The sequence below is a fragment of the Syngnathus acus genome, chromosome 10 (assembly GCF_901709675.1).
Source record: "Syngnathus acus chromosome 10, fSynAcu1.2, whole genome shotgun sequence".
NCBI classification, from domain to species: domain Eukaryota; kingdom Metazoa; phylum Chordata; class Actinopteri; order Syngnathiformes; family Syngnathidae; genus Syngnathus; species Syngnathus acus.
In genome coordinates, this window is record NC_051095.1 from 6,689,131 (window position 1) to 6,698,363 (window position 9,233).

Genomic DNA, 9,233 nt, shown 5'->3' on the forward strand with positions numbered 1-9,233 from the left:
CAAGCCTTCACAGACGCTTTGACATCAAGCTAAGCGCGCGTGGGCTCCGCGTGTCAAAGCGGCTTGACGTCACGCACGTTGCGACTAGTAGGGAGCGCTCGCGTCCGATCGTCACTTGGTTCGCTTGTCGAGCCGGAGCAGCCAGCCAGCCTGCCAGCCTGCCAGCCTGCCAACCAGCCAACCAACCAACCAACCAACCAACCAACCAACCAGCCAGGAAGCCAGCCAGCCAGCCAGCCAACAGCAGCCAGCAGCAGCCAGCCACCAGTCTGTCTCTGTCTCTCTCTCTGTCACTCTGTCTCTCGCTCCTACGCGGTACCCCTCGTCAGAATGAAGCTCGTGACAATCATCTTGCTCCTCTGCGTCCACTCGGCAGGTAGGAAAAGCTTTCACACACTTTGGTCCGCTGTCAGTGGAATCAAGTTGGTCAAAAGCGTCAATCCAAAGGACTGCAGCCAATAAATGGATTGTCATCAAAGCGTAAAGCGATGTTGATTTGAAAAAGGGCCACTTTGTTGTTGTGACGCTTGCAATGTCTTAACCCTTCATTTTGGGAATTTGGACGTCGTCGATTGGCAAAATGGCTCGCCGAAAGCAAAGTGCACAAATGACAAAGAAAGCTCAATGCTAAAATGGGTAATTAGGATTATTATTTGGCGCCTTGAATTGAATTTGTTTCTGAAGTAGCTTTCTGTCAGTACAATCCTTGGTGTCCTTTTACACCGTGGGAGTAAGAGCATGCGCTGGCTGGCCACCTCTGCTTTTCCAGATCCGGCAGATTGCGAAGGCAAACAGGGTCTGGTGAAGTTCTGCACAGCTGGCGACGACCTCAAAATACCAATCGCCTACAATAAGGACATCAAATGGGAATTGGGAGACAGCCTTCTCTCAATAGAACCAAGTGAACCTTCAAAATCAGAGAAAGCGGTTCTGTTGTCGCCCAACCTGGAAGAAGAGGACACTGGCGTGTACAAGGCCACCTACGACACGAACAAGGTCGAGAAGTTCACCATCATTGTTGGTGCCAGTGAGTTGCACGACCATTTGATTTTGTGAGCAAATTGAGATGGAAAAGAGCCAGTCACATCCATCTGCGTGTGTGTGATTTGGCCGCCTGCGCTTGGAGGTGAATAACTCTATACAACTCTTTTGGGCTTTTTCAGAGACCTGCACCGCAAGCACCCCATGCATCGTCAAGCCGGGTGGCTCCATCCATCTGGACTCCGGAGAGCCAACAGGTGTCACCTGGTACTTTAAGGCGCCTTCTGGCTCTGAAACCGAAATCAAGGACAGTGGCACTGATGATCCACCCAAGTTCACCGCCGACAAGAAAGAGTTGGGCCTCTTCAACCTGCAAAAAGCTGAAAGCGGGACGTACATCGCCAAGAAGACAAGTGACCAGACCGACAAAAAGTTTCCAGTCGCAGTCCGAGGTAAGTTTGGCGTCGCGTCTCTGGCGCTCCTTTCGCTCCTTTCGCTTGGCGCGAAGGATACCACCACGCGGCCGTTGGAAGTTTCGATCAAAGTAGCCGCTCAAACAATCCCGACGACGGGCTCGTCGCGGCAGGCGGCGCACGTTGAAAAGAAAGCGCTGCTGCTATTTTGTTGTCCTTTGATCGGTGCACTTTTTCAAACCCTTGTTAAAAACGTCAAACATTTGAGATGAGGGGAGGGGGCCCTTGGAGGACAATGCAACCGGGACCGATTTGCAAATGGCCTCTCTTGAAATTGAGTCTCATTTCCTCTTTCCCAACAGCTCCCGTCACCGAGGCCAAAGTCCAAAAGCGACAGAGCGGCTGCAATGTGATCTTAGAGTGCAATGTCGATGGTGATGCCAAATCCTTCAAATGGACCAAGGGCGGAACTGTCGTAGCTGATGCAACTCAGAAGCAGTTGACCATCCAGAAGGTGGATGCTGGAGCGAACGCTAATTATGTTTGCAAGGCCACAGACTACGACAACGAGGAGAAGCCTAGCGCCGCCTTCGCCTACACCTACGCAGGTGAGTCGGGGGCCCTTGGAAAGCACCATCCCATTGAATTTGCCCGCCCCTTGCAAAGCGTGACTTCCTGTTTTTGACAGTCTCCGACGTCCGCATCACCCGGAAAGGGAAAGTCCTCACGTGTGAGGCCAAGGGTGTCGTCAAAAGCTTCAAGTGGGAGATGGAGGATGGGACGGCTGTCACTTCACAGCACGGCGCAGTGGACGCTGTTGAGTCAAAGTTCAAATTGAACTCGAAGGCCAAAGGCAACTTTGTTTGCGTGGCCACCGGCTGCGATGACAAGGCCAAGACGTCCAACCTCTTTAGCGTCGACGGAGAAGGCGGAGAAGAGGGCGGCTCCAGCACCAACCACGACGAGAGTGACAATGAAGGTGAGTACTTGCATGTCTGTCAGTGGAGCAAGCCCCGCCACCGCCAATGTTTGCCATCTTTGCTCTAGGTCCGCGCCACCCAGGAAGTGGCCCCCAGGGCGCGTCCACCTCCGTCGCTCTGCTGCTGATAAGCGTCCTCGTTGAGCTCTACGTGATGATGCTGTAGACCCGGCGGCCGCCGGGTGAGTTGCCATTTTTTTGCTTTTTTCTTGCTTTTTTTCCCCCCAACCGGCTGTTTGTCTGCTTTTCCTCAGACGAGAGATCCTGGAGGCGACGACGTCAACCTGCGAGTGGCGCGCCCTTCCATTTTTCCTTTTTTCATTTATTCGTTCAGCAATCCAAATATTCATTCGTTCATTCAGCAATTCCCAAAGAGAAGCACGGAAAGCGGATCGGGAGAAGCGGCGGCGGCGTTGACGGCGGCACGAGACCCTCGGCCAATGGAAAACCTCCATCATCTGGCGCCAGGGAGGGCAACAACTCGTGACGCCTGAGCGGTTGGCCTTTGACTTGTTTGCAGCGGGCGAGTGGAGCGGGAAAGCGCTTTTTTTTGGGTCTTATTCAATGTTCGACTCCATTTATGATATTTACAATTGAGTGCAACCTTTTTGTCTTCTACTTATTCCAATTGTATTCTACTTGATTATATCATTGAACTTTAGCATCGGGGGTGTTGCCAAACGTTTTGTGGAAGGAAGGTGGTCAACGCGATGGGGTGAATTTGATGGCGCAACTTTGCTTTCAACCAACGCATTGGAAGGGCTTGCTTGAATTTTTGATGCGTTGGCTTTGCTTGCAGCGCATTGGAAGGGATTGCTCGAATTCCATGGTGCAACTTTGCATTGGTGTCATGTATTGAGTCGAAACCACAATAAAGTCTTCATCCCACTTGGTGTTGTGTTTTGACGTCAATGAAGCGCGCGCGCCATCTCGTGGACCAATTGCGGGACATCTCTGCGGCAAAGATTGAAAAGACGAGCAGAGATGGAATGGCCCGCCGCGATGGCTGTAACGTTCTTGCATGCAGGTTTGTTTTTAAATGACTTTTTAAAGACAGGTGGGATTTTTGTATCACACGTTCTTGCATGCTCTTCTCAGTCGAGCCTTTTTTTTCTTTTTTTGCTAAAAGACAGGTGGGATTTTTTTTGTATCAAACTTTCTTGCATGCATTTTTCAGGCAAATTGAGACTTTTTTTTCTTTTTGCTGAAAGATAGGATTTCTGTATCAAACTTTCTTGTATGCATTTTCAATCAAATTGAAGGGCCTGTTTTTTTTTTCCAAAAAGACAGGTGGGATTTTGTATCAATCTTTCCTGCATGCACTTTTCAATCAAATTGAGATTTTTTTTCGTCTTTGCCAAACGACAGGTGGGATATTCGTATCAAACTTTCTTGCATGCACTTTCCAATCAAAAGACTTTTTTGGTTTGTTTTCCGCCTGCTCCACATATCCTATATATGTTTCAGCCACTCACTCACTCACTCACTCACTCACTCACTCACTCACTCACTCACTCACTCACTCACTCACTCACTCACTCACTCACTCACTCACTCACTCACTCACTCACTCACTCACTCGTGATGGCAAAATTCAGTGAGTATTTAAAGTTAAAGTCCCAATGATCGTCACACACACACCTGGGTGTGGTGAAATTTGTCCTCTGCATTTAACCCATCCCCGTGTGATTTTAATCCATCCCCTGGGGGAGAGGGGAGCAGTGAGCAGCAGCGGTGCCGCGCTCGGGAATCAGTTGGTGATCTAACCCCCCAATTCCAACCCTTAATGCTGAGTGCCAAGCAGGGAGGCAATGGGTCCCATTTTTATAGTCTTTGGTATGACCCGGCCGGGGTTTGAACCCACAACCTTCCAGTCTCAGGGCGGACACTCTACCACTAGGTCACTGAGCTGTATAAGTAGTATATAATATTGATATATGAAATTATTGAAATAATAATTTCAGGTATTCTCATCATGTGCTCCATGAATTGTTTCAATTTTCCCTCACACGATAGCTCATAATTACAAACACTCAAACTGTTATTGCAGTAAATTCGAATCAATGGTCTCGTACTTTTGTGTTATTACTTTGCATCTTTGCCGTACAAAGAAATTGGCATATTCATTCAAATAATGTGAATTAAATCAATTAGGCAGGTCGGGAAGCAGCTTTGAAATTCGGTGGTCAGCATTTGTCCACCACATGGCGGCTCTCCCAATCAAAATGCTGCTATACAATTTCGAAGAAGTAAATTCCAACATGGTGACGCCGGAGGAGTTTTTCTTCCCCATTTGTTTTACGCAGGAGAAGGTATTCATAATGTTTTTACGTAAGCTCAATTCTGCGGCCAACCAGTGTTTTGAATAGTTGCTAACGTGCATTCCGCCTTACATTGACATTACAAGCAATCAGTTTATTACTTCGAAACCTAAAGTTAGCCAAAGAAAGAGACCTAAATTAATCCTGAATTTCGCCACTGTTAAAGTGTGATGAGGAGGAACACTTTCTTATCAATATCTCTTGGAACGCTTAAAAAAGACAAGCTCGATGCAGAATGGATCTAAAAATAACCACGTTCCATAATATGACCACCAGGGGGCACCATGACTTCATTTTGAAGTTCAAATCTCATTATTAGTATTATTTCTTCTTTTTTTTAAACGATTTCTTAAAACATTTTCTGTCTTTTTTCTTGGCTTGTCAATGTCACCTTTCCCACTAAGAAGCCTGGAAGCTCCACAGAATTCATAAACAAGAAGAAGACCAGGAAATCAGAGACGCACACAAAAAGGTACAATACACTCTTCTGCACAAGCGTGTGTGTGTGTGTGTGTGTGTGTGTGTGTGTGTGTGTGTGTGTGTGTGTGTGTGTGTGTGTGTGTGTGTGTGTGTGTGTGTGTGTGTGTGTGTGTGTGTGTGTGTGTGTGTGTGTGTGTGTGTGTGTGTGTGTGTGTGTGGTGTGTGGTGTGTGGTGTGTGGTGTGTGGTGTGTGGTGTGTGGTGTGTGGTGTGTGGTGTGTGTGTGTCCGATATGATTAATGTGCAGCCACAAAGGAACCAACCTCTTGTGTGTGCAACATGCAAGCATACATAAACACACAACTGATATCAATACAAACACGCAGAAAATGGACACTAACACATGAATATGCGCGCCTCCAACACACAGAACACAAAAATAACACAATCACAAATTGCACATACACACAAACACACACACAAATACACATACCAATTGTTAACAAATGACACAAACACATTTGACACATTCATACAAATTACACAATAGCAAACAACACGTATTATTATTTTTAGAGTGTGCTAAAATGTATCCTTGGTGTTAAGACGCGGTTGGCTGTTGAAGCATCCATTGAGGTTTACGCATAAGGGAATGTTCTTGTAGCCGTTGTGCAACACGTCGCCCACTTTGCGTCGTAGGCCCCGGTGGCCACATCACCGAGCAGAAGCTATCTGACGTGACGCCGCGGCCGGCATTCAGCCCGCCGCTCACGATTCATGATGTTACCTCGGGTGGCACACGGCATACACAAAGGGTTATTCTCAACCCTAACTGCTGGGGGACCACTGGAAGCCAGCCACTTCTCTGAATCCATCATCCAATTTCCAGAATTATTGGTGCATTTTACTCAGGTTGAAATGGCCAGATGCTAATAATGTTAACATTGGCTATCGAGTTCCCATCAATTTGAATGTGTACCGTCATCATATGATGATGACAACGGGGTTATTTCTAAATGTACAGATTTTTATTTGCTCCCATTTTAAATCCATTGATTAACACTAGTTAGTTAGCACTAAGCTAACCTGATCTCTTGTTTGGCATCCAAGGTGACAAACATTTTTTTGCGCTAGGACAGCGCGGGAGGCCAACAGTGAAATAACGACAAAAGTGTCAATACAATGCTTAGCTCCAGGCTTTATTGGCTGATTGTTTTAATTCAGTGCTCATTATCCAGGGCAAAATAGTCCCCTAACATAGCGCACTCTCACAACACCACACATTCGGAGAAGTGTCACCATCTAAACATTCCTCCTTTGTGAAAAGACACAGACAAATATTCTGTGACCCAATACGACAGGAATTCGAAAATTCTGATTGGGCCAATATGCGAATCAGTGCCGATTTTGTGTACAGGCCGAGTTAAAGTGGTGTCGTATTTGCAAAGGAATCTCGTTGTCGTTAGTCGTATATGTTTGTGGTGGTTGGTTCAAGGTAAGCTTTTGTGTTTGTGTCCGCTGTAAAACCCATCCGCGCTTATGTAAAGCAGGCTCGGGCCTCCGGCGGCGTTGAGGGTGAGTACGCTTAATGCGGAGTGACAGTCGCTAAAACCAATAGGCCGCCTGTCCTGTGGCGCCGGCGTGCACACGGCTGCGCATGCCAGCCGGGTACTAAATATGTTGACGCCGTGTTGCTCTCGCCGCTAGCTTGTCTCTCAAAGAAAATAGAAAATGTTGCTTTTTGTCTGGGGGCTGCCCAAAGGCTATGCGACAACACAGACCAACATATTTAGCATTTCAAGTGTTGTGGTTACTTTTTTGTTTCGATTGTGTATCTTGTTAGCTAAATGCCTCCTCGGGCCGGACCCAGATCGACATTTTAGACAGAATCATATTTTGATAATTGATTAATCACACATATAATAAATATCTTATTAGCAATTGTGTGTCCACTTTGCAGTTTGTTAGTTGTAATTGTGTCTTTTCCACTCGTGATTTTCCTTCAGCTCGTGATTGGCTGAGCTTACTGGACTATAGTGACTACTAGTTTACATTTGCTTGTGGCCTTTGTTTCCAGTAGGAGGCGCTGTAAGGCGTCAGTGGTGACCTCATGAACATCAAATGAGAGCCAACTGGCGAGATTGGCGGGCGTGACGTTTGACATTTGCACTCACTCAAACATGACCATTTTTTTTTTTTTTTTACTTTTTTGGGGAGGTTTGTTTGCGCTCGAGGTTGTCTTGGCGCCACGCTTGAAAAGCGTCGACCTTCTCCACAGTGACACGTCGAGTCGTCAGTCGGTGAACTTTGCCCGCAGGGTCGCTGGCGTCACACTCTCCTCCATTTTGTTCGCACCGTCGACATCGTTGCTTGCTTTTCTTATTTACGTGCCATGGTGTGGATGAGGAGGGAGGTTATTATGGGATGTGTGTGATGTTATTCAATCGGTATTTTTTGTGTTTTGTTTTGGTGCTGTTTTTTTGTTGAGTTTGTCTTTCAGTGTTTTGCGCTGTTTTGGGATATTTGTGTTGTCCGTTTTGGTGTCAGCTTGTATGCTTTGGGTTGGTTTGTATGTGTCGATTTTTGTCTTTTTTTATGTTTTCTCAATGTCTTTAAATGAGTGTTTTTGGTTTGAGTGTCTTGATGGTGCTATTTGTATATTTGCTGACACTGTTGGTGTTATTGTCTGCTTCTCTGTTGTTGCTTTCTGTTTGTCCAGTCTTTGTTGTATTTGTGTACTTTGTTGAGTTAAAATTGGAAATGCGCACACACTTGTAGGTGAATTTGCAGTCCTTGTGGGCCACCGCAAGGCATCGTGGGAAATGCTGAAGCTCCCAGAGCATCTGTCGAAGGTGCAATTGCCTGTTGTCGGCAATTTGTTGCCAATGCTAAACAAAGGCTTTCTTTTTTTGGAGAAACAAAACTTGCATTTTTTGTTTGTGCATAATACGGTGGTGTTTTGAAATAAGACTTTTGTCTGACTTCTGAAATCTATTCTGGGACCACTGGAAGTGGAAATGTCATTAATGCGTCCCAGCAACTGCCGAAAAATGGTAATTTTTGTAAGACCAAACTGTATAAAAGTATCGCGTAATGGCATAATGAAATACCAAGTCGAGATATAGACAATTTGTGTGTCAAGATTTAATGCCACAATTTGTTTTCCATTATGCGTTTTTTTTTAATGTGTTGGTTTTGGCCTCGAGGGGGCTGTACTGTAATACATTAATACGTCATCTCTTATTAAAGTAAATGCTGTAACATTTATAATAGAAAATCACGAATCTATTTCTGTGATTATTGTAGTATTGTGTGTATCGCCACCATTTGTGCTATGCTGTGTCTAAAACCTCAACTTTCAATGCTAACCATTAGCCTGTGCGTAGGGATTAATAGTATTATTTGTATTAAGTTCATTAGAATTTCCTGTGTCAAACCAAAAATTGGTCGAATGTCAGCTCATGTGTCAAAACCTCGTCAGTTGAGTCATTCGTATCTCGAGGCTCCATGTACGAGCCAGTGGGATACTTTTGGTGCGTAGCATAGCGAGTATTGCGTTGTGGTTGTTAGCGATATGAGTGAACGCGAGTATTCATTAGCTCATCATTAGCATTAGCCCATCATCAAACACTGGATGAGATGGGAATTGGAAGGTTTTGTGTCAGTGAGTGAGTGAGTGCGCGAGCGAGTGAGCGAGTGAGTGAGTGAGTGGGCGAACGAACAAACGAGCGAGTGAGTGGACTGGACGTGCGTCTGTCACACTGGAAGTGAGTTCACTTGTCTTCACAGCAAAACCTTAAAGGTCACAGACTTCACTGATGACATCGACCTGACATGCATGCACATTCACACTCACCGTGATGTCACTTCCTAAGGCCTTCAGAGGGAGGACTATAAAGAAGGGACTATGGTCCAAAAGAAGTAGGGTGAGGAAGCAAAGGGCGACATCATTGAGAGGGTTTGCTGGAAGGGTGAGGGAAGAAGTTTGGGCGCGAGTGTGTCAAAAACTGAAACGGGTGAGGAGCAGTCCCAATCGTCTTGTCATCTCTGTCCATCTGTCTGCATGTCTCTCCATCTGTCTTTCCATCCATGCATCTGTATTCTTTATGTTGAATGATTC

The 9,233-nt window shown here is 46.0% G+C and overlaps 1 long non-coding RNA gene across 1 annotated transcript; it reads left to right on the top strand.

Annotated features, from left to right (window-relative positions):
• Positions 1–2,086: 2,086 nt before the first annotated feature.
• On the top strand, positions 2,087–2,744 carry LOC119128877. Its single transcript, XR_005099088.1, has 2 exons — positions 2,087–2,555; positions 2,628–2,744. It is a non-coding gene; the product is annotated as an uncharacterized LOC119128877 (long non-coding RNA).
• The last annotated feature ends 6,489 nt before the right edge of the window (positions 2,745–9,233 follow it).